The 23,518-nt window shown below is 48.0% G+C and overlaps 1 protein-coding gene across 2 annotated transcripts in view; it reads right to left on the reverse strand.

Annotated features, from left to right (window-relative positions):
- The window catches only part of PKNOX2 (PBX/knotted 1 homeobox 2), an 87,506-nt gene extending 69,898 nt beyond the window's left edge, over window positions 1–17,608 (reverse strand). The window contains exon 1 of one of the 2 annotated variants that reach the window (XM_032709632.1): window positions 17,546–17,608. The gene's annotated coding sequence lies outside the window, so the exon portion shown is untranslated. The remainder of the gene's footprint in view (window positions 1–17,545) is intronic. The other variant, XM_032709633.1, reaches the window with a different exon arrangement.
- Between the last annotated feature and the right edge of the window lie 5,910 nt (window positions 17,609–23,518).

A 23,518-nucleotide genomic window follows, 5' to 3' on the forward strand; every position in this document is an offset into this window, starting at 1 on the left:
CATTCCGGATCTCAAGCGACACGTATGGGGAAATAATAATATCAGAAGTACTTGGGAATATCTCATTTACAAGGATCTATTCTATTCCATGGTATTCTATTTAATCCAAAGTGAATTTGCTCAGAGATTCCCAGGGAGGTTGGCAGAAAAAGGGATTTTTAGGAGAAAAACCGACGTTGCACTATAGAGATGCACAACTTGAGAGTGAAGGGGACTTTCCAGAATTTGCAAGAATTTCCTTCCTGAATTAATTTTCCTGAATTTCACTAATTTCCTGACTAGATTTTTCCCAGATTCCCTGAATTTCCTGATTTCACTTTCTCGAATTCCCTGATTTTGCAGGAATTTGCTATCCTGGCACTGCGGCTCTTCGGAGAAAAACCAATTTATTCTTCAATAGACCCACCTTTTGCTGCAACACCCCAAGAACCTGACGACGATTTGGGAGCTTTTTTTAGAGCCTTAAAACCCCACTCGGATTTTTCCCAATCAACCGACCTCAGCTGAACCAAACCCCTCCCGATTTCGGTACCTTGCACCAGAAATCCATCCATTTTTTGACACACAAAATGGGGACGTAGGGAGCAACTCCACAATATTTCTGGGGGGATGGAAAAGCTTTTTTAGGGTTGCAAGAATGAATTAATTTGCCAAAGCAACGTTTGCATCCCGCATTCCCAGTGGGGATTTTTTCGGTAGCCAAGTGGAAAGGTTTATTTAGCCGGGAGCGATGCTGGCTTTCACAAACATTTCCCCTTATCCAGCAGGGAGAACGGCACCAACCGAAAGGAGATTTAATTAGTGAAAATCTCGTTAGGCAAACGAAATTATCCGTAAGACAATCGTGCTCTGGACAGGGGGGGTGATTAACCAGAGCCATTAATCGAGAGCGCTCCAACAGGCAGCTCGGCTGGAGGACAGGGGGGATCTTTCTTTGGGAGGGGGTTAATGGTAAGACACACACACACACACACACACACACACACCCCCTCTCCGTGCTCACTGAGAAGCCCTTGAGCATCTCATCAGCACACCTTGATTGCATCATGCAAATTGCAATTAGTTTTTAGTTTCATCGCCCCAGAAAACAGGGGGGAAAAAAAAAACCCCATATTTTGGAGGTGCGGGCACAGCAACCCCTCAAAACTCAGGGGGGTCAGACCGGTACCCACAGCCCACTGCTGAGCACCAAGCAATGCAAATGGGATTTTTTTTAAGTTGTTCTTATTTCTGTCTCTTACACAAGGGTTTTTTACCCTAAGTGTGTTCACACCGGCCCCGAACGATGCCCGGGAGCGCCGCGGCCTCCACGTGTCGTAACACTGAGGGCGTTGGTTTAAGGCAGCACAGCACTACAGGGAAAGCTAAAGTTGCTGAGAGCACAAGCTGCTGTACTTCAGAATTCCCTGGGATTGAACCCTGGAGGTGATAACAACCAGCAGGAGGAGCGGGGAGGAACCCGCTGTTCTTTTAACCTTTTGCTTTAGTAGGATATCACCTATAAAAAAACATCAATTAAGGGCAAGGGAAGCCTTCCCAGTGCCAGGAGGTGCTCCAAGATGCCTTAGAAACTGGAGGAGGAAAAAGCAAAAACCTCATAAAATCGGTACCCAGTGAACACTCATGGCTTTTATATCCATAATTATATTTATATTTATGTGTCTCTTGTTCAAGAGGGATCTCTGGGGACTTCACTTCCACTGGGGACCTCCCCCCGGCAGCATCCTCCAACTCCAAGTCTGAGCATCCCTAAAATGATGCTTTCCACCCCCATCAGTTCCCAAATTGCCTGGAGGAAAGACATAATATTGCCATCACCACCTGAAAAATCGGGAAATTTGGGGTTTTTCAGATGCAGGGTGAAGACAAGCTCACCAAAATCTACCCAGGGATGCAGTGGGTCCCAGGGGGAGAGAGATGATGGAGCAGGGTGACAATGGATACTGAAGGAATGACCCATCTCATGTCAGGCAGAGCAACAGGTAATTAAGAAATCCCAACCAAATCCAAGATGGCAGAGCCCCAACATATATATTCCCCAATATATTACATTCCCAAATAGATTGTTCCACTATATTCCCCAAAATTCCATATCTGTATACATACATATGTATAAAATATTATATTCCCCAATACACATGGGGTATATTATCTAATAGTCTATATATTATTCTTCAATGCATATAATATTCCCCAATATTTTATATTCTCAATATATTCCCCAATATTATACATTTTATATTTCCCTATATATATATATATGGATATTATAATATTATTTGCACTGCCCTTAACTTAGAAGTGACTCAGAGGCTGCAATTAATGCAATTATTTGAAATTTTTTTGCCATATCCATCAATTTTTTTCACCCCTTGGGCTCAACTCACTGTTGCTCCATTTCTGCCCCATATTTGCCAAGAGTTTTGAGCAAAACCCATTTAATTTTTTTTTCAAGCAAAAGGGGTTTATCCCTTAATGATGCTCACCAGGTCTCATCCTTGGGACACCAAAAAAACATTGAAAAATGTGGTTTTCTTTGAGACCTGCTTTTAACAGAAAGTCAGACTTTATTGAAAAGCTCTGTTTTTAATGAAAACCATCGACAGGCACCAGGTATGGATGGGGATTATGGACCTCGGGCATCAGACGTGCCAAAATTTTTGGGTGAGATGGGAGCGAGCAGCTCCACAGAGCAGGAAGTTTGGCTTTTGGATGGGTTTTGGGAATCTCCCTGCTAAGAGGGATAATGCAGCTCCTGGGCTCTGGAATTGGGGTGTCCTGCACGGACCTTGGCACTGCTGGGGGCTTTAATTCAGGTGCCCTGTGAGCACCTTTGCTAATTAGGGTGCTCCACCAGGACCTTGGCTGACTTGGGTGCCCCACAAGTGACTTTGCTAATTAGGGTGCCCAGCTGGAGTCTTTCATTTGGGTGCCCTGTGAGCATCTCTGATCATCTGGGTACCAACCCACAGTCTTTGTAATTAGGGTGCCACGCCAGGGTCTTTGCTAATTAGGGTGCTCTGCAAGGATCTGCTTATTAGGGTGCCCTGCTCAGGTGTTAGACTTGGGTGCCCTGCGAGCATCTTCAGTAGTTTGGGTCCCACCCTGTGGTCTCTGCCAAGTGAGATGCCACACCAGGGTCATGGCTAAACTGGGTGCCATTTTAGGGTCTTTGCTAATTAGGGTGCTCTGCAAGGAGCTTTGCTAATTTGGGTGCCCCACTGAGGTCATTAATTTGGGTGCCCTGCAAGGACCTTGGCTGATCTGCACACCCTGATCTTCACTAAGCCGGGTCCTATCCCATGACCTCTGCCAATGCAGGTGCCACACCGGGGTCTTTGCTAATCAGGGGGCCCTGCAATGAGCTCTGCTGACTTGGGTACCCTGCTGGGGTCTTTATTTTGGGTGCCATGCAAGCATCTTTGCTAATTAGGATGCCCCCATAAAGGCCTTGGCTAATTTGGGGGCCATCTCACAATCTCTGCCAGCTTGGGTGCTCTGCTGCAGTCCTTCCCTGAAGGGGCCTTGGCTAATTTGGGTGCCCCGTGGCACCTTTGCCCTGGGGGTGGCGAGCAGCAGGTGACACAAACACCACGGAGGTGACGTTGCCCCCTGGGCTGCATCCTTCCCTCGCCCACAGGGGTGGCTTTGCACCCCAAAATCCTGCGAGGAGCACACGAGGCACATCCCTGGGAGGGCACAGGGCAGCTTGTGGGATGCCCTGCTGGCATCAGAGCATCCCAAAATCCCATCTGCAGCCCCCGCACCGCGCCGGTGTTGTGCTAATTGTGCGAACCTAATGGGGGAAGGAGCTGGCGGGGGAAAAAAAAAAGGGTAATGGCCATCAGGCCAGCAATAAACCAAAATTAATGGGCCGTGGGAAGAAATCATGTCCACTTAATCCCAGCTCTGGAGCTCTAATAGAATCATGGAACACTCATGGAACACCGAGGGGGGCTGCTCAATCCCGGGGTCGCTCCCGGGCCGTCTGTCAGGAGGGAGCAGCTCTACCCCAGCCCCCGGGGCACGAGGATTTGGGGAGGGGAGCAGAGAGAGCAGGAGCATCTTCCCAGAGCCTGGGAATGTGGCAGGCGGCAGGAGAGAGGGATAACTCCCACGGAAGGAGAAGGGGGAAGAGCTGGAGGGCAACACTGCTGGGGCTCTGCCTGAATCTGGGGGGCATCCTCTTTTTATCTCCTTCTTAAAATTGCTTTTTTTTTCATTTTTTTTTAATTTTTGTTTTCTTTCTTCCAATTTTCTTTTTTTTTAAATCTTTTTTATTTTTTTCCAATTTGATTTCTTTTTACCAATTTTCCTTTGGACTTGTTTTATAATATTTTTTCTTTTATTCCCCATTTTCTCTTTTCCTTTTAATCCATTTTTTCTTGATTCCAATTTTCCTTTATTATCTTTTTTCTCTTTAACCATTTTTCCTTTTCCTTTTCTTCCCATTTTCCCTTTTCCTTTTCTTCCCATTTTCCCTTCTCTTTGTAATTCCTTTTCTCTTTTTTCCCAATTTTTCTTATATTTTTTTGACCAATTTTCTTTATTTCTTTTTACTTCCATTTTCTTTTTTTTTTTCTCATTTTTTTCATTACCTTTTTCCTTTCTTTTAATTTTATTTTTTTAACCAATTTTCTTTTTTCTCTTTATTTTCTCCTGGAGAAATGAAAACAATTCCCACACCACACAGCAGGGAAAACCCCACCCAAACCTCTAATACACCACCCAGGGATTCTCAATCCCTGTTTCCAGTATCTCTCATCCAACTCTTTCCCCTGTCCCACTTCATCCCCGTGGAAATTTAATTATTTGGGGATTTTTGCTTGCCCTGGGACAAAAATTCAGTGTACAAATATCCCCATTCCTGGAGAGGAGACTCATCCCAAACTTTCCCTTCAGATTGAAAAAAAACCCCTACACGAAAACCTTTTGCCCAGAAAAGTTTGGGCAGGAGCAAAGTTCTTCATTCCAGGAAAAGTGGGATTAAAAGAGGATGTGGAGTATTTCTGTGAAGTTATGTAAATACAGACATGAGAACCCAGCAGATGTCACCAGCACTTGGAAAAATCTAAACTATTTGACAGGAAGGATCTGTGTTTTCCAACCAAAGAGCCAAAAAACCCCAGTAAAACCCCAGTAAGTGGTTTGTCTTAATGCCCCAAACCAACATCCCAAAGCCAGGCTCCACTCCCACCTCCTGTTTGGGATGGCTCCCTCCACTGAGGCTGGAGAGCTTTTTCCTATGGGAAAAATCCTGATTTTATCCCCCTTAAAAATGCCAAGGGGGGAATAAGCACTTTAAAAAATGCTCCTATTGTTGAGGAGCCACTCAGGACTGAGGATGGGAATGATGGATCATCCCAGGCCGGACCAGGGACACTGCAGCTCCCTGTGCACAGGGAGAGCAAGGATACAGGGATCACCCTGGTTGGACCAGGGATGCTCAGGGATACTCCTGCTCCCTGTGCACAGGGAGAGCAAGGATACAGGGATCACCCTGGTTGGACCAGGGATGCTCAGGGATACTCCTGCTCCCTGGGCACAAGGCAAGTAAGAAAACAGGGATCATCCCAGGCTGGACCAGGGATGCTCAGGGATACTCCAGCTCCCTGTGCACAGGGAGAGCAAGGATACAGGGATCACCCTGGTTGGACCAGGGACACTCCAGCTCCCTGTGCACAGGGGGAAAATTAAGCACCAAACACGGATATACTCAATTCCCAGATTTTTCCTGCATGGATTCAGGCTATTCATATGGAAAACTCAACCAGGCCTGCAGGCACAAGCTCTTTTGATCCTCCAAAGCAAAAGGAGGTGCAGGCTCATGGAAACAAGCCCGGGATATAACCAAGGGATGCCCTGACCCGGCCTCACTCCCGGGATCCAGGGCTCATGTTGCAGGATCCGGCCTCACCAAGGGACTGCAGGGCTGAGCTGGAACGTGGCTATTTTAAGATGGGGATAACATTTCACCAACAATTCCCCTCAGTGTCATGTGACACGGACCCAGAATCCCTAAAATAGACGGGGACCACTCCCCATCTTAAAGGGAGTAGAAACAGAAATGTTTAATGCTGCTGTTGATGATTTGTCTCACTCGAAGTTTTTTCTAGGAAGGGGAACAAAAGCAGCACTTTTGCCGAGGGCAAAAAGCACTTTGGATTTCGGGAAATCGCTGGAAATCCTGTTAATTAAAGGTGCAGGGGACGCAAAGATGCAGCTGAGATCCAGAGTTTGGGACCGTGGAGGGATCTGGTGGGTGTTTATATCGTATTTGAGAAGTTTTCCCATGGACATTAAAAGCTAATAAATAAAAATCATTGCTTGGTGCCTGACAGGGGCATGCTCAGGTCTCCTGACCCAGAGCAGTGGTGGAGATGGGATGTTCCATGTGCTGAAACAGGAAAAAATTGGGGGGAAAATTACTGTTTGATGATTTTTTTTTCTTTATTATGAAATGTGTCTAATGGGGATTTCTGCTGTTTGGGGTGAAAAATCTCTGATTTAGGATTATCCCCATTCTAGGAGCCACATCACTGCTTAATAAAATAAAGAAGAACTTGTATTATATTATTACCTATATTTCTATTAATCTCATTTATTATACTGTATTAATTGTATTTCTTGTATTTATCCACATGTATTATATACATTATACTATTCCACATTACAGAATTTTGCTAACATATCCCAATCTCTCGATTGAAAATTACCACTTATCAGCTGGAAAAATCATCTGCATCTCCTGTGGAAGATCAACATCATTTCTGGCAGCTAAAACCCGCTTGGCAGCAAGTCTCAAAGTTCTTTTTGACCCTCCTTCTGCAGCTTTAGGGAACCCACCTCCCTTTTCTCGCCTGCAAACGGGATGTAAAGTTTGAAATTCAGGTTGTAACCAAAAAAAAAAACCAGCACCAGGACAAGGAATTTTCCAGGAAACTGAGCATCCCCCACGCTCATGCACTTGAACACTGGCCAGAGGTGCCCCAGGAGTGTATGCACACGTATCCAAGTGGTGTTTTTCCTCTGGAAACCACCCTTGGGATGGTTAATTCACATCAGAAGAGTTATTTTCCTTTAGGAGAACCTGAGCAGGTACCAGCTGCGCTTTGCTCAGGAGGAACACAATGGTTTTCCTCCCCCAAAACTGCAGTGGGGAGGATGACACGTGCCCAGCGCTTACACTGCTCTCCAGCTTAATAATTCCCTATTATCAATCAGCTGATTGATAATTTCCTATTATAAATCAATTCATGTTTTTCTATAGTAGATCAATCAGTCAATCAATAATTTTCTATTATAATCCGATCAAGCCACGATTTCCTATTATAAATCCATCAATCAATAATGTTCTAGTATAAAATCACTTAGAATTTTTCATTATCAACCAATCAACCCGTTATTTCCTATAACGACTCAATCAATCATTTTTCCACCGGAAATCGATCCACCCCGTGATCTTCCATCCCAAATCGGTCAATAATTTATTATAACCCGATCAACCCGCGGCTTTCTGGTATAAATCAATCAATCACTAGGGGGTTTTATTCGAAGCCGATTCGAATGAAATTGAGTTTAATCGGGTTTCGGTTCAGCCGCCGCCCGGGCTGAAGCCCCCGCGCATCCCCCCGGGCAGGTATTTATAGCCGCGGCGTCTCATCCCCGCTGCCCTCGGCCCCGGCGATTAATTAAATTAGCACAAAGAGGGGCTTGTTGAGCGCTCCAGCCTCGCGAAGTCGAGCCGGCGAACAGGAAACAAAGGGTGGAATTCTGTCTGCTTGGCTCGAGGGTGCCGTGTGTCCCGCCAGGCGCTGGAGCGGGGCCAGGGGTTCCCCCCCCCGTCCCCGGGACAGCGATGCCATCGCGCGGGGGAACCCCCCCGGGGGGTTGGATGGGATGGATGGGCTGGGTGGGATGGGTGGGATGGGTGGGTTGAGCCGGCGGCGGGCTGGGCTTGCTCAGGGAGTTCCGCAAATCCCTCCTCGGGGCACCTCTCAGCCCCATCCCTTCCCAGGTTTGCTCTCAGCGCGCCCAAGCCGGAGGCCGGGAGGCCGATCCCGCCGCTTCCCAATTCCCTGAGTCCGTCCCAACTCATCGCAGGAGGGCGAGAGCGCCGCTGCCCCGAGCTCCTCTCCCAGCGCAATTAATTCCGGGCGAAAACACTCCCGGTAATTCCCGCAGGGATAACAGCACTGGGAATTTCTCTGGCTTTCCCCCCGTTGAGCCAAATCCCAATATAAACGGCTGCAGGGAAAATAAAACCCCCCGATGTCTCTACCTTGAGACAACCTTGGCCACTTGCCAGGTGGTCAGCTATTAAAGATGCTACTAAATCGCTTTATTCAGTGGTTTTAGCATAAATATTCTCACCGGGTCCTTCAGTTCCACTGCTTGGGGTGTTACATTTAAAAGGGGAGGAAGAGTTAAAAAAAAAAAAAGCAAACAAAAAACCTTGAGGTTTTGGAGGTTGTTTAGGGAAGGAGGAATGATTTATCACGGTTTAGGATGGGATTAAGATGGCAAAGGTCACGCTGAAAAGAAGGAAAAGCTTCCCAACAGAGAGAGGTGGCTCCCGAGAGGAGGTAAAAAGGCTGAAATGCTCAAAAAGAGTGAAAAGCAACTCGATAAAAGTGACAGTTGAGACAGAGGGATTGAAGGGCTCAGGTTTGCATGGGGGAAAACAGTGGGAACTGGGAATATTCCCCATGATGGGGACTGGTCTGAGGGGACTCACAACCAGGAGCTGGAGGAGCATTACTAGGAATGGTCGAGCACCAGGTTCACCAAAATCCCAGGAGTAGCCCCAGAATTGGATGATTCTCACCAAAACTGGACCAGCACCACTAAAAACTGCCCCAGCATCCCTAAAGTTGGACCAGCACCACTAAAAACTGCACCAGCATTCCTAAAACTGCACCAGCATCCCTAAAGCTGGATGAGCATCGCTAAAATCACACCAGCATCCCTAAAACTGGACCAGCATCACTAAAATTGCACCAGCATTCCTAAAACTGCACCAGCAACACTAAAGTTGGACCAGCACCACTACAGACTGCACCAGCATTCCTAAAATTGCACCAGCATCCCTAAAACTGGACCAGCATCACTAACAACTGCAACAGCATTTCTAAAACTGCACCAGCATCCCTGAAGTTGGACCTGCACCACTAAAAACTGCACCAGTATTCCCAAAACTGCACCAGCATCCCTAAAACTGGACCAGCATCACTAAAAACTGCACCAGCATTCCTAAAACTGCACCAGTATCCCTGAAGTCAGACCAGCACCATTAAAAACTGCCCCAGCAACCCTAAAACTGCAACAGCACTATTAAAAACTGCCCCAGCATTCCTAAAACTGCCCCAGCAACCCTAAAATTGGACTAGCACCACTAAAAACAGCACCAGCATTCCTTAAACTGCCCCAGCAATCCTAAAACTGCACCAGCATTCCTAAAACAGCACCAGCAACCCTAAAACTGGACCAGCATCTCTAAAAATTGCACCAGCATTCCTAAAACTGCCCCAGCAACCCTAAAGCTGGACCAGCATCAGTAAAACCTGCACCAGCATCCTTGAAGTTGGACCAGCATCACTAAAATCACACCAGCAACCCTAAAACTGGACTGGTATCAGTAAAACTGCACCAGCATCCTTAAAAATTCCACCATCACCCCCAGAATTGCAGGAGAATCCCTAAAGCTGCCCCAGCATTCCCCGTGGGGGCAGCTGAGGGCACCAAGAGGGGTGTTAATTATGGGTTTAAGTGCATGTATGTCAGAATGGGGGGAATTCAGGAGCCTCATCCCACTGCTCACCACTGAAATCCAGCAAGGGGATGTTCCAGCCTGACCCTGGAAAATAAAGCCAGGCCTAAGATTCGAGTCAGATTAAATTCAGTGAAGACTCTGCCTAGAAATCTCTTAATCCTGGTTTATTTTACCCATCTTATTACACGGTGAATCCTTATAGGAAAATAAACCATTTAGTATTTATTTCATACTATTATCTTTAATCAATTATTATTTACTTTTTACTGGTTATTGAGTATTTATTATTATTATTATTATTTAATTTTTATTGTTCTCTTTTTATGATAGTTAAGTTTGTTCTTTGCCATCCTGCTGACAAAGTGCCCCACCTCATAATTTCTGTTTTAGAACAATTAATTAATTGTCAGAGTTCTGAGATGTTGGATCTGGCACCGAGATACAAAGAAACCAATTTCTGCACGTAAATGCATTAAAAGACCTTGCCAGGCACTCTGTAAATGGGATTTTCTTGTGACTGAGATAATAAATAATAATAATTTATTTCTTTTTTTTTTTTAACTCCTCCATCAAAGTTCGCTTCCTCAGAATTTGGATTTTGGGGTTTTTTTTAAATAATTTTACCTAAATTGGGTGAGTCAGGAGGATGGGCAAGGGCAGGGAGAGGATGCAGGATGTAAGAGGTGGGATGGAGAGCACGGGATGCTCCAGAGGGGAGGGCCCCAACCACCATCTCCCAGCTGATTATTTATAATTATTTATGATGAGCTGATCAAGGGGATAATAAAATACAAGACCTGGAGAGGGCTCAGCTCATCGGCCTCGCTCACCAGGGACCTTCCCTTTGGAAAGAGGCAGCAGAAAGACAGTGGAAATAGGGGGAAAACACAAAATAGGGGAGGAAAAGGAGAAAAACCAAACAGGTAAAAGACTTTTTTTTTTCTGGGATAGCACCAAAAATCTCCAAGCAGGCTCCTGGCTGTCCTCAACATCAGCACCAGCAACAGGCAGTGGCATTCGTAGGGAGAAATTAGCAGCTTGCAACAATAAATTCCCTTTTAAATTTATTGCTTGGGAGCATTAAAAATGTCTAAAGTGGTTTACATCCACCTTCGCCGTGGGAATTTGCCCAGGGATGCAGGAGCTGGTAATTGCTATTCTCAAACTTGCCTTGGAAGCTTCAAGTAGTGTTTAAAAAAAAAAAAACCAAACAAAAAAAAACATTTTAAGGGCTTTATAAAGCCATAAAGTGCCTTCGATGTACCTGGGAGTGACAGAGCTGGGAGAGGCTCGTCCTGCCCAGGAATCCAGGATCCAAAAATGGGAAAGGAAACTGCTACAGTTCAATATTCTAATTTTTTTTCAATTATTTGGTCAAGTTTTGCCCCCATTTTGGTGAGGGAGCCCAGAGAGCCCGGGCTGGGGCAGGTTGGGTTTGCTGCCAAAATTGATGGGGAAAAAAGGGAAAAATAGTAATTAACCAAAAAAAAAATAAAAGGGAAAAAATTAAAAAGAATTAAAAAAAAAAAAAAGGAAAATAGAAAGAAAAGGGAAAAGGAAAATAAAAAGAGAAAACGGAAAGGAGAACTGGAAGGGAAAAGGGAAAAGAGAAGAGGGAAAAAAGAGGAAAAAGGGGAAAAAAAGGGGGAAAAGGGGGAAAAGGGGGAAAAGGGGAAAAAGGGGAAAAGGGAAAAAGGGAAAAAGGGAAAAAGAAAAAAGGAAGAAAGGGAAAAAGGGAAAAAGGGAAAAAGGGAAAAAGGGAAAAAGAAAAAAGGAAGAAAGGGAAAAAGGGAAAAAGGGAAAAAGGGAAAAAGGGAAAAGGAAAAGAGGGAAAGAGGGAAAGAGGGAAAGAGGGAAAGAGGGAAAGAGGGAAAGAGGGAAAGAGGGAAAGGGGAAAAGAGGAAAGGGGAAAAGAGGAAAGGGAAAAGGGAAAAGGGAAAAGGAAAGGGAAAGGGAAAGGGAAAGGGAAAGGGAAAGGGAAAGGGAAAGGGAAAGGGAAAGGGAAAGGGAAAGGGAAAGGGAAAGGGGAAAAAAGGCCAAAAAGAAAATAGAAAGCAGGGAAAAGAGAAAAAGGGGAAAATAGGAGAGAGAAAGAAAGACAGACAGAGGGGAAAAGGGAAAAATGTTTCCACCTTTTTTAGGAGGGAAGGGGAAAAAAAGGAAAAAATTATAAAGGAACACAAGGGAAAAGGGAAAAAGAAAAAAATAAAGCCTAGGAAAATAAAGGTTAAAAGAAAAGAGAAAAAGGAAAATATTAAAAAGAAAGAAAAAAGAAGGCAAAAGTGAAAGAGAAATAAAGAGGGAGAAAAAGGAACAAGAAAAAAAGATGAGAGGGAAAGGAAAAGAAAGGAAAAAAGCAAAAAGAAAAGAAAAAAAGGAAAAAAAGGGGAAAAGGGGAAAACCAGAGAAAAATGGGGGGGAAGGGGGAAGAAAGAGGAGAAAAAGAAAACAAAGGCAGCTTTTCCCAACCTGGAGAAATTTCCAGGGGGTTTGAGCTCTAACCCAGACTGGAAGCCCAAAGAAGCTCCCGGATCCCTGATGGGACGTGAGGGGATTTTCCCACCCCAAACCCTATCCCCAAACACACCCTCAAAAAAACCACGGAACGGCGGAAGAAATAAAATAGAAGCCTCCCCCAAACTGGTCCAAATTTGGGATTATTTTTAATTGGCTTTCTGGGATTTCTGGCAGGGATCCAGCCAGCCAGGGAAAGGAAAAGCCGGCCAAAAACTGTGGGTTGGGTTATAACTTTTTTCATAGTTTTTGTAACACCTTGTTAAAGCCAAAAGCTCCAGATTGAACATTAGTGGGGAAGTTTTTTCTCCTCTCCCCAAGTTGGGTTTCACTTTCTGCTCCACCTGCACCAAAATAATCTGGTTTTGGGGGAGCATCAGCATCCCTAACCCTAAAAGGTCTTACGGCCTTGTGGTGGGGCTGTCTGGATATTTGGGATTTTCCTGCCTGGATTATACTTGGTATAGGGGAGATGAAGCAGGTGGGTGGGAGAAGAGTGGCAGGGAAATTGAAAGGCAAGGTGAAAAAACAAAACAGAGAAAACGAAAGAAAAAATAAACATGAAAGAAAAAGCTAAACAATGAAACAGACATCAAAATAAAAGATATCACTTAGAATAAAAATAAAAACAAAGCAGAAATAATAATAAAAACCATAAAATTAAAATAAATTAAAAGTCAGAATAAATTTAAAATAAAATTCAGTGATAAATAAATAATAATTTTAAAAACTGTGCAGCCGTGGTGCTTTGGGATGTGGTTTAGTGGTGGATTTGGCAGTTGGACTCGATGGTCTTTTCCAACCCAACTATTTAACAGACACCAATTAACCGGAGCTGGGACTACCCAGGGTTTGTGTTCCCACTTGGAAGAGGAAAAGCCAAAAAAATAGGATATAATCAAGCAGTCGGGAAGAGCCGAGGCCAAATCCCCATCTTATTTATACAGCTGCAAATCACAGCTGGGCAAAGGCCACCTCATCCCACCGGGATCACGGCTCCATCCCACCGGGATCACGGCTCCATCCCACCGGGATCACGGCTCCATCCCACCAGGATCACAGCTCCATCCCACCGGGATCACAGCTCCATCCCACCGGGATCACGGCTCCATCCCACCGGGATCACGGCTCCATCCCACCGGGATCACGGCTCCATCCCACCGGGATCACGGCTCCATCCCACCGGGATCACGGCTCCATCCCACCGGGATCACGGCTCCATCCCACCGGGATCACGGCTCCATCCCACCGGGATCACGGCTCCATCCCACCGGGATCACGGCTCCATCCCACCGGGATCACGGCTCCATCCCACCGGGATCACGGCTCCATCCCACCGGGATCACAGCTCCATCCCACCGGGATCACAGCTCCATCCCACCGGGATCACAGCTCCATCCCACCGGGATCACGGCTCCATCCCACTGGGATCATGGTTCCATCCCACTGGGATCATGGTTCCATCCCACCGGGATCATGGTTCCATCCCACCAGGATCACAGCTCCACCCCACCAGGATCATGGCTCCATCCCACCAGGATCATGGCTCCATCCCATCCCAACTGGGTTGGTTTTCCCCTGGGGATTACGTGGAGCATCACCTCGGTCCTTCCAAGGCTGGAGGCAGGGATAAACCCGAGCTTAAATTTAGTCGAGGATTAATTCCCATCCCTCCAGATTATTATTTGGAGCCGGCGTCTTAACGATCCGACTAACGACGCCGGGAATTAATTTATTTTGGGGCTAATTAGAGGGCATTTGTTAACACCCTCTTCGGTGGCAGCGAAAATTATTTGGGAATCAAGTTATTCGACAGTGCGTGGGATATTAAAATGCAACTGGGGATTGTCTGGATCCGGTAAATTATCCCTCTAACACCCCAAAAAAGCAGCTGGAGTAAAATAAGGACGGGGAATAATTGGGGATGGGACACTGAGATCCATCAAGGGGTGCCCACAGCCTAAAATAAAGATGATATTGATGCTCAGACCGGCTTTCCCACCAAGATTAGGGATGTCAAATCTCCCTTAATTTAACCCTGAGTGTGGCAAAAGTTTCCTCCTGACTTTAGGAAGCTCAGCTCCTTGCTCCTTGCATCCTGCCCGTCGGTTTCTCAGCCGCCCCATCCCACGTCTCCAACTCACTTTACTGGATACTTCAAGCCAGGGCAGCTCCCAGGAAAACAAAAAACTGGGGTGTCCCAGCATCCTGGGGTAATTTTCTCCAGGAAACATCCCAGGAATTCAGCAGGCACCTCAAACCCAGCTGGGATGAGGGCGGTACCCAGAGGTGCAATCCAACCCCTGCATCCCTGGGGATGAGGATGGATGGGTGAAGGATGCTCTTCCCAGCAGGACCAGGCCAATATTTAAGTTTTCTGGGAGGACAAAAAAAGCCCTATTATTGCTCAGGGACTCAAGGATGCTGTCAATCAACTTGGAAAAAAGACATGAAGTAATTCAGGAGTTCACCAAGAAAAGTCAAAATCATCCGAAATCCAAAGCTGCCCCGGTGAGGGACTGATTTTATCCCTGAGTTAGGGAAAGCAGTTATTCCTGATGCACCAGTGGGATAAAACCCTCTTCTCCCAACACAACTTTGTGCATCGAATCCAAAAAAAGGAGATTTCCTTAAAAAAAAAAAATCCTTAAGAAAAAGATGAGATTTTCATAAAATAAAGGCAATTTCCTTTAAAAAAAAAAGAGATTTCCCTTAAAAAGGGGTAATTTCTCTTAAAAAAAAAAAAAAGAAAGGGGGAAATTTCCTTAAAGCAAGGGAGATTTCCTTAAAAAATGAGATTTCCTTTATTTCCCCCTCCCAAAAATGATGGAGGGAGAACGGAATATGTTCCTGCAGGCCCAGTGGGGCAGCTCAGCATCGTTCTTCCCCGTTTTTCCCCTCGCCCCATGACATCAGGGGTGTTTAATCTTACCTCTATATACGTGTATAATATTATACAAATCTCAATTTAAAAGGAAGGGGGTCACAGGACCCCTCAGTGCTGGTTTTGGGGGGCCAGGGCTGCAAAGTGCCTTAAAAAGCCCAATTTGGGATGCTGAGGAAGGCGGCATCTCTTTCCCTTCCTGACACCGCCAGCTCCCTTATTAACCTCTCCCATAATTAGCCTCAAGCAATTAACTTTTGCCCCTAACGAAGGGATCTCAGCGTAGGGAGTTAAATAAAATAGAAGGAGGGGGGGAGAAAAATAAGGGGGAATCCTGATCCCCTCATCCTTCTGCTCCAAATGGCTTAAACCCAAAACACGGCGTTATTTTTTCCCCAAAATCACCCAAAATCCAATGAACTCGCCCAAATCCCTCTCCCCATACATGTGAGGCCGGAAATAGGCCTCTAAACATCAGACCCCAAAGGTTTTGGGGGGAAAACGACCAATTTCTTGCAACAGGATGATGCCAAACACGCCGAGTCAGCACTTTTGGAGGCGCAACTCCCGAAAGTTTCGCCGGAGCCGGGTCCATGGAGCTGCTTCTCCCCTCTCCAATCCCCAGAATCTTTGAGGATTTAAAGGTAAAACAAGTCCAAAAAAAAAAAAAAAAAAGCCAAATTAAGCCATTTCCTCTCCTATTTTCTGCTTCTCCCCAGCAGACAGCTGCCCTGCATCTCGGCCAAAAATAATCCATCCCCCCCCTTTCCTCAGTCTAATCTCCCCGGCTGGGAGTTTGAAAATATCCTGCCGGGTTTAGGGTTTCCCGTTACCCGGCGGGCGGCGAGATAGTGGGGAAAAAAGATCCTCGGGAGTGAGAAAAACCGGGAAGAGCCCAAACAAAGAGCTCCGGAGCCCAAGTTGAGCTTCGACGCCCCGCAAGGATCGGGATGAAGTGAGGGGGGACACCCCAATCCCTCAGCAAAACTTCCCCGAGCTGCAGGATGCCGCCGGCGGAGCCACCCTCCCGCAGATGGAAATGTGCTAAAAAAATTCAGGGATAAATTAAAAATAATAACAATAATCATTATTATTAACAAAAAGCCCTCCCTGCACCGCTGCAGAGCCACTAAAAAGTATGGAGTACACGTCCAACCCTGCGGGATGGGAGGGACAAGCCAGGGGGTCCCGTGAAGCATCCCGGCGGAAACTGGGTGCACCGGGAGAACTGAGGTGCACCGGGAGAAGGTGGCACAGCAGGGGAACGAGGGTGCACGGGGGGGTCCATCCCGGGAGAGGTGCTGGGCTGCGGCACGTCGGCCAGGGCCGTGCTCCGGCGCTGGCACCGAGCCCGCGTGGGGCCCTGAGAGGCGGCACAGTGCCCCCCGCCCCCGGTGGGTGCCCTGGGGGGGCACTCCGAGGTAACTGGGTGCTGTGCAAAGCTGTGAGGCTGCGGATAAAACGCCCCCCTCTTTGCCCCCTCCATCCCGGCTGCACGGGGGGCAACTTCCCAGCTGCCAAACGCGATGAGCTGGGGGGGCTGCAAAACCTCCCCCGGGGACTCTGGGACCAGCCACTGCAACCACTGCGAGGGGGCTGCAACCAGCGCGGGGGGAGGGGGTAACAACTGCTCGGGGGGGGCTGCAAACCCCCCTGGGGGGGGCACTACAACCGGCTGGAGAGGCTGGAACCAACCACGGGGGTGGGGGGCAATCCAAGCGCTCGGGGGTCTGCAGTCGGTCCGAGGGCATTGCAGCTACCTCGGGGGGCTGCAGCCCCCGGAGGGGCACTGGAACCGGCCGGGGTGGGGGGCAGTCGGTTGCAACCCATCTAAAAGCACCGCGACCCCCGGTGTGGGGTCGGCAACCGGGCAGCGGGGGCTGCAACTTGTTATGGGGGGGCTGCAGCCCTTGGGAGCTCTGTAAGCGATCGGGGGGCTGCATCCCTGGAAACCCCCGGCATCGCCGCAACCGCCCGGCGGACGGGGAGGACGGGAGCGCGCTGCCCTCCGAACCGCTGCACACACCCCCCCAAAATCAGCGCGGGAGGCGGAGGGGGGGGATCGCGGCGGAGAACCGCAGCGGTGCGGCCGGAGCTCAGCCCGGAGGGGCAACCGGACACCGGCCACGGCACCTCCAGCGCGGAGGCGGCGGGAACGGCAAGTTACTTCCCGCACCGGAGGGGATGGGGGGGTTATCGGGAGCGGGGGGTGAAGGGGGGGTGTCCCCGCCGCCGCCGCCGCACGTGCCCCGCCGCCCCGCGCCGCTTTGTCCGCCGGGCTCCGCGGCTCCGCCCGCCCGTCCCCCCGCGCGCGGCGGGGGCCCCCCCGCTTCCCCTCCGCTTCCCCCGTGACCGTGAGTGAGTGACAGCCCTACCTGCCCGCCAATCTTCATCACACCGACACCGGCCCTGACAGCGCGGCCGCCGCTTCGCCGCCCGCCCGCCCGGCCCCGCCACCGCCGCCGCGCACGCCCCGCCCCGCCCCCGTCAGGCCCCGCCCCCCGCGCCGGGCCCCGCCCCCCCGCGCCGAGACCACACCTACCGCGCTAAAACCACGCCCACCACGCCAAAGCCGCGCCTATAATGCCGAAGCCAGGCCTGTAATACCAAAGCCACGCCCCCGACACGCCCCGTCTCTGAGGCCACGCCTCCAGCCACGCCTCCTCGCCCGTCCCGCTCAGCGCCCCCTGCTGGCCGCGCTGTGTCTCCCCAGTCCTGCCCCCCCTCCCCTCCCCGGGGACCCCAAACCGACCCACCCCCCTCCCCCCATCTGCCTTCGGACCCCCCCGCCCCGCGATCTCCCCGGGGTATTGCTCGGGCCTCCCCCCGACAGCATGTGAGCCCCCGCAAGCGTATCCCCCCCCAACACATTTGCCCGCCCAGTAGCATCTGATTCCTCCCCCCCATTACTTCCCCCCGTCGCTTTTGCCCCCCCAGACACGTTCAGAGCCAACCCCAGCGGCCTTTGATTCCTCCCCCCGCGGACTCCCTCCGAGTGCCCCCCCCACTATCAAGCTGACCACGGGGGGGTCACCAACCCCCTCCACCTCCTCAGCACAACCTTAAAATTTAGGGACTCCCTCGGAAATTCCCCCCCCCCCCAGCTCACCAAGCCCCCTGCAGGGAGGGGTCACCAACCCCCTCCAACACCCCCACCAAAACCCTAAAATTTAGGGTACCCCATAAAATCCCACCCCAAGCCTTTCCTGTGGGATTATCCCCCAGGCAAAACACTCTTGTTTTGGAAGCAATCTACTATTTGTTGTTAATTTGGGGGAAAGGCTTTCTGACCAATCTCCCCCCACCCAAATTTTGGTCAGTGTGAGACATTAACCACCCTCCTGTCTCCCAGAAACCTGCAGATAAGGTTTCCGTGGAGTCACTTTTGCTAGGAGAGCTGGCAGAACTGGGTCCTGCAGGCAAATTTTCCCACATTTTATGGCAAAAGCCACAGGGACAGATTTTTCCAGATCAGCCCGGCCATGGTCTGGTTTCTCCCAATTTTTCCATCCTTTCCCTGCTAAAAAAAATGCCATCAAACACGGGTTTAATGAGAAATTCTGAATTTCTGCCCACTTCCTAAGGAATATTGGGTGGGGAAGGGAGTCACTCAAAACAGCCCTGGAATTCCTTTGGGATGGGTTAAAATTGGCTCCAAAGAGTTACAGCGGGATGTACGAGCCAGCAGCACTAAATGGGGCATAAGGGATGGCCAGGGATGCAATGGGAAAGATGGAAAAACAAGCTTAAATCTAAGTCCAGGGAACCGAAAACACCTTAATTTTCCCTCTTCAGTTTCCCAGGACGAGCAGACGCTTCCAAATCCCCATTCCTAAATCCCTCTTTCCAGCTTATCCCCCCGGAAAAGCCCATCCAGAAAATATTTTGTGCTTCCTACTCGGGAGCAGCCTCTAACATACGTTGATGTCCTCTGGGTTGACCACTGGAGAGCAACAGAAAATGGATGGTTCCCACTTGGAATCCATCAATAAAATAACGGAGAGATGCACTGGATGGCTGGGATGCATCCCACCCCCCCACCAGCCCCCAAAAAAACGAAAGCATCTCTGCATTGCATTGCTGGGACAACCAGCGGGAACTCAGAGCATCCAAGATCCCTTGGAGACGTTGGAATGATTTATAGGAATTCCTTGCCTTGTAAATCAGCCAACGGGACGTTTTTCCCCTCCCTCATTACTATTCCACGGAAGCGAGCGAAGACGAGGAGCCATAAAGCTGTCGCCGGGTGTCTCAGCCAGCTGGGGATGCTGGGCAGAAAATATTTTGGGTTTTTTCAGAAGCTGGAGAATCGGAATGGAAGAGTGAAGGGGAAGCAGATGGAAACCCCATCATCGTGGTATCAAAGGACCACGGGATCATCCGCGCGTGACCTCTCATCTCGCTCCTATGTCATCTTGGAAAACGGGGATATAAGGAGAGAAGGCACACGTGGGGCGCATTTTAAGCTGCATCATTGCCAAAAATATCCAAGTGCTCATAATTTTAGGGCTCCCCTGGTGCAGGAATGTTTCTTCTGGAGCCAGCAGCAGCGAGCACCTCACATTCACTCCTTAAGCATCCCAAATTCATTCCTCAAGCATCCCACATTTGCTCCTTGAATATCCTACACTTGCTCCTTGCATATCCCACATTCACTCCTCGAGCATCCCTCATTCCTCTTCCCCAATTTCCATTGCCAGTCACCAAAGAGATTCCTCCACTGGTTTTGGAATCTCATGCTCAAACTCCTGGAAAAGTATCCAGCCCCGGGGTTTTCCTTCACAAATGCAAAAGCTGCTTCTTCCCTGGAGAGTTTTTCCAGAGGTTAATTATCATCCCTGGTTAAAAAAAAACACGATGTCTTATTTCCCAGTTGGATTGGTTACTTCATCATCCAGCCATGGGAGCTTGCTGGAATTCTTTTTTTGATGGTAAATTAAAATTCTCCCATACTCAATCCTGGTGGGTTTTTCCCCAGGAAAAAAAAAAAAAGCATCTTTCTGCTGCAACAGGTCACCCCTGGGTGATCTTTTTCTGGTCACGTCCCACCAACCCTGATCCTCCAGATCTCCAGGACCAAGGCTGCTCAGCAGCACTCCTACTGAGCAGAGTTAGGGTACTTCTCCCCACCCTGGACCACCCTCAAGCGACTGCAGCTGGAAGGGATGTCCAAATCCCAGAATTATAAAACCCTCCATCACACACCTTACTCCATCCCTATCCCAGTCCAGATTGCTGGAAAACCTCCCCGAAATTAAACCCCCTCCACCTAAAAATCTCCCAGATTCTGGGGGTCCTCAGGGGGATTTTTTTTTGCGTGTCTGAAGTCAGTGCCGTAAATATATAATTGCCCCAAACTCATCAGCGCTTATTCAAGAGGACACAGCCTGTTCCTTTCCAAAAGCAACGAGTACTCGGAGCACGTTTGCTAAAATATTAAACAGCAGCAACATATATAACCAGCAATATTTACATTTTTACATAACAGGCTTCAGGAGAAAACAAATTACATAAAATATAGCGGTTTAGTCTCCGTCGTTTGACTGCTCCTCCATAAATAATTCAATTCTCTTTCCAAGATTGCATTATTGCTCGTGTCGGATTTCTCTGTGAAAACTGCGACGGGATTCTCCGCGAGATACGAGTAAATTATTCAATGATAGGTGTTAAAAACAAGACGGGGTTTTAGGACACAGATCTGCGGCTGAGCCGGGCTTAAGCACCGCAAGGGGTCGAAGAGATATGATCCTTTAACGTCCTCCTTCCAGGGAGGATGTCCAACCCCCCTCGGGAGTTAAAGGATGCTAAAAAGGAATCCCTTAAGAAAATTTAGGACTCGTTTCAGGTAGGATGCTGCTCCAAACTGTGGTGCCCTCCATCCCTCCGGCTCGGGCACCGCACTGCGATCAGGCGACGACACTTAATGCAAATCACGCATTAAAATTTGCGTTGGGTTTTTAGGAGACATTTAGGACACGGATATTTTCCCGCACCTTTCCAGGCCCTCTCCAGTTACGAGTTTCAAGAAGTGAGGAAAAAAAATACAGCATCAACCAAGGCAGCCTGAAAAGCAACATAGGGACCATCCACGTGGACAGTTGTCTGTCCAAACCCAACGATGCTTGTACCAAATTTGGGGTGAAGCTAAGGGATTCCCCAAATTTCACCTATTTAGCTCATAGAAGATTTTTATTCAACCCGATTCCCCTCCATTTATGGTACTTTACATACCCACAGGACAAGTCCTCTTGTAAAATGTTTATTTTTACCTGTGCACGTGGTTTTCCCGGGAATAATATGAGAGTCAACCCCAAAAGAATTATGGCAACGAGACAATGTTATTTTTGAAGGCCCCGTGCATTTTAAACAGTCTCAGACACACATTAGACCAAGTAACACTACATTGATTCCCCAACTACTAATAGATAAATACATGGGAAAATATAATTAAAAGGTTTTACCAATAATCCATAGGCACAAGGAGGATGTATTAAGAATAAGTGATCAATGCCAGGATGGCTCTACATTCCCAGAGGTTTCCCCATGTGAGATTAAATAAGATTAAGTTTATTTCTTGTGTGGCAGTGATGGATCAATAATAAGGAAAGTTAAAGCAAAAAAAAAAAAAAAGGATTTTTCCCAGTTGCTGCCTCACCAAGCAGCTGGGATCAAGTGGGAAAATACCTGAAAAAACAGAATTTCTCCCCTCCCCACGCCAGCTGAGCAGGAGTTAAGGATGGCTTGTTGAGCCAGAAAAGCACTTTGGGGTCCTTCCAGAGGGCAAATGCTGGATAAATGGCAGGTTATATATATTTTGATTAGAAAATCCCTGCTGCCAACTTAGTCCTTTTAAGTGTTTAATTTCAAGGCATAATAAGTCTGTGGCTGGTTTTTGCTGCTCCTTCAGGCTCTCCTGTGCAAAGTTACTGCAAGCATCCGACTGACTGATCCTTTCCCAAGCATTTCCAGGGATAAATAAAAAAAATAATAAAAAAAGGAGGCTCTGGATGTTTAAAGTTACTTACCTTCAGCACTGCAGCAAGCTTTGGAATTTTGTTTTCCGGAGGCGATATCAGCTGGTTGAGATAGGGATGGGCTGGAGGGATACTCCCCAGGGGAATAAAAAATATAAATAATCATAAAACTACACCTTGCACAAATACTGTAAAACCCAAACCGGGGTTGGTTGATGGGCTGAGCCAGGTCAGGCAATAAAACGCCCCCAGTTTATTTTTCCCGGGGATATCTGAAGTAGTTGGGAACCAGACAGCTGGCAAACGTGACGTGGAAATGCTGAATCCCGGCCTTTTAAAATTTTGGCTCCACCTGAGGTGTTTCTTCACCTTGGCTGGGCTTCAGCATCCCTTCCCCGTCCTCGTTTCGGTTCAGTCCACGACGGGAGTTCAACCTTCATCCGCAGCATCTCTTCTCCGAGCGATGCCAGGCCTGGCTCCTGAGGATCCGGTGAAGGGAGAAGTGGAGGGATGGTCACAACTCTTTAAAGATGCAAATTGAGAAGCAGCCATCATAGCAAGAGAGCTCTGTTAATTCTCTTATGAGTATGCAGATTTCAACGCTGACTTTTCCGAGGCTTGTTTTATTTAGCAATAAATTTAATACCAGCTCCCTGAAGCAAAGAGACAGATGGACTATAAACTTTGAATTTTGAGTAGTTTTACTTCCTTAGGTTAGTGTCATCTTTGATCTCTCCTGAAATTACATCTCGGAAAGTTCGCGGGGATTGAATTCTGCTTTTTTACAGCCCTCAAAGCCATTTGATTAGCCGCCTTTTAATTTTTTTTCTTGCACAGGTTACCCAGAAGGATCTTAAATACCATCTAAATGATTCATATCCTTGGCTGCCAGAGTTATCTCAGAGACTTGCTAATGGACCTGAGCAAACCAAAGCACTACATAATATCTGCTCCGCAGGCAAAGGAAAGCAAAATAAGCTTTATGCATCCTTTGGGATGCAAAGCTCCTGGGATCCAAGACCAAAACCCCTGGGCTGAAATAAAATGGTGGCCTCACAAAGCACTGGGCAACCTGTGCAGGATTTTGGAAGGACCACAAAGTCATGATGCAACAGGAAGGAATCATCTCCTTTTTTTTTTTTTTTTCTTTTTTGCCATGCACCAGCAATGAAAAAATTAGGTTGGAAGTGAGGAGAAACACCAGGGAAGCCTGAGAGGTGGGTGATCTCCATCCTTGGGCTGCCCACAGGTGGCAGGAGGAAGCCATGAGCTCACCAAGGGCTGTGACGGTCGGATACACAAGAACATCCTTTTCACTGATGAGCCTGAGGTGTGTGAAAATCCAAAATTTCATTTGGGGATACAAAAACCACA

The sequence above is a fragment of the Chiroxiphia lanceolata genome, chromosome 23 (assembly GCF_009829145.1).
Source record: "Chiroxiphia lanceolata isolate bChiLan1 chromosome 23, bChiLan1.pri, whole genome shotgun sequence".
Lineage (NCBI taxonomy): Eukaryota > Metazoa > Chordata > Aves > Passeriformes > Pipridae > Chiroxiphia > Chiroxiphia lanceolata.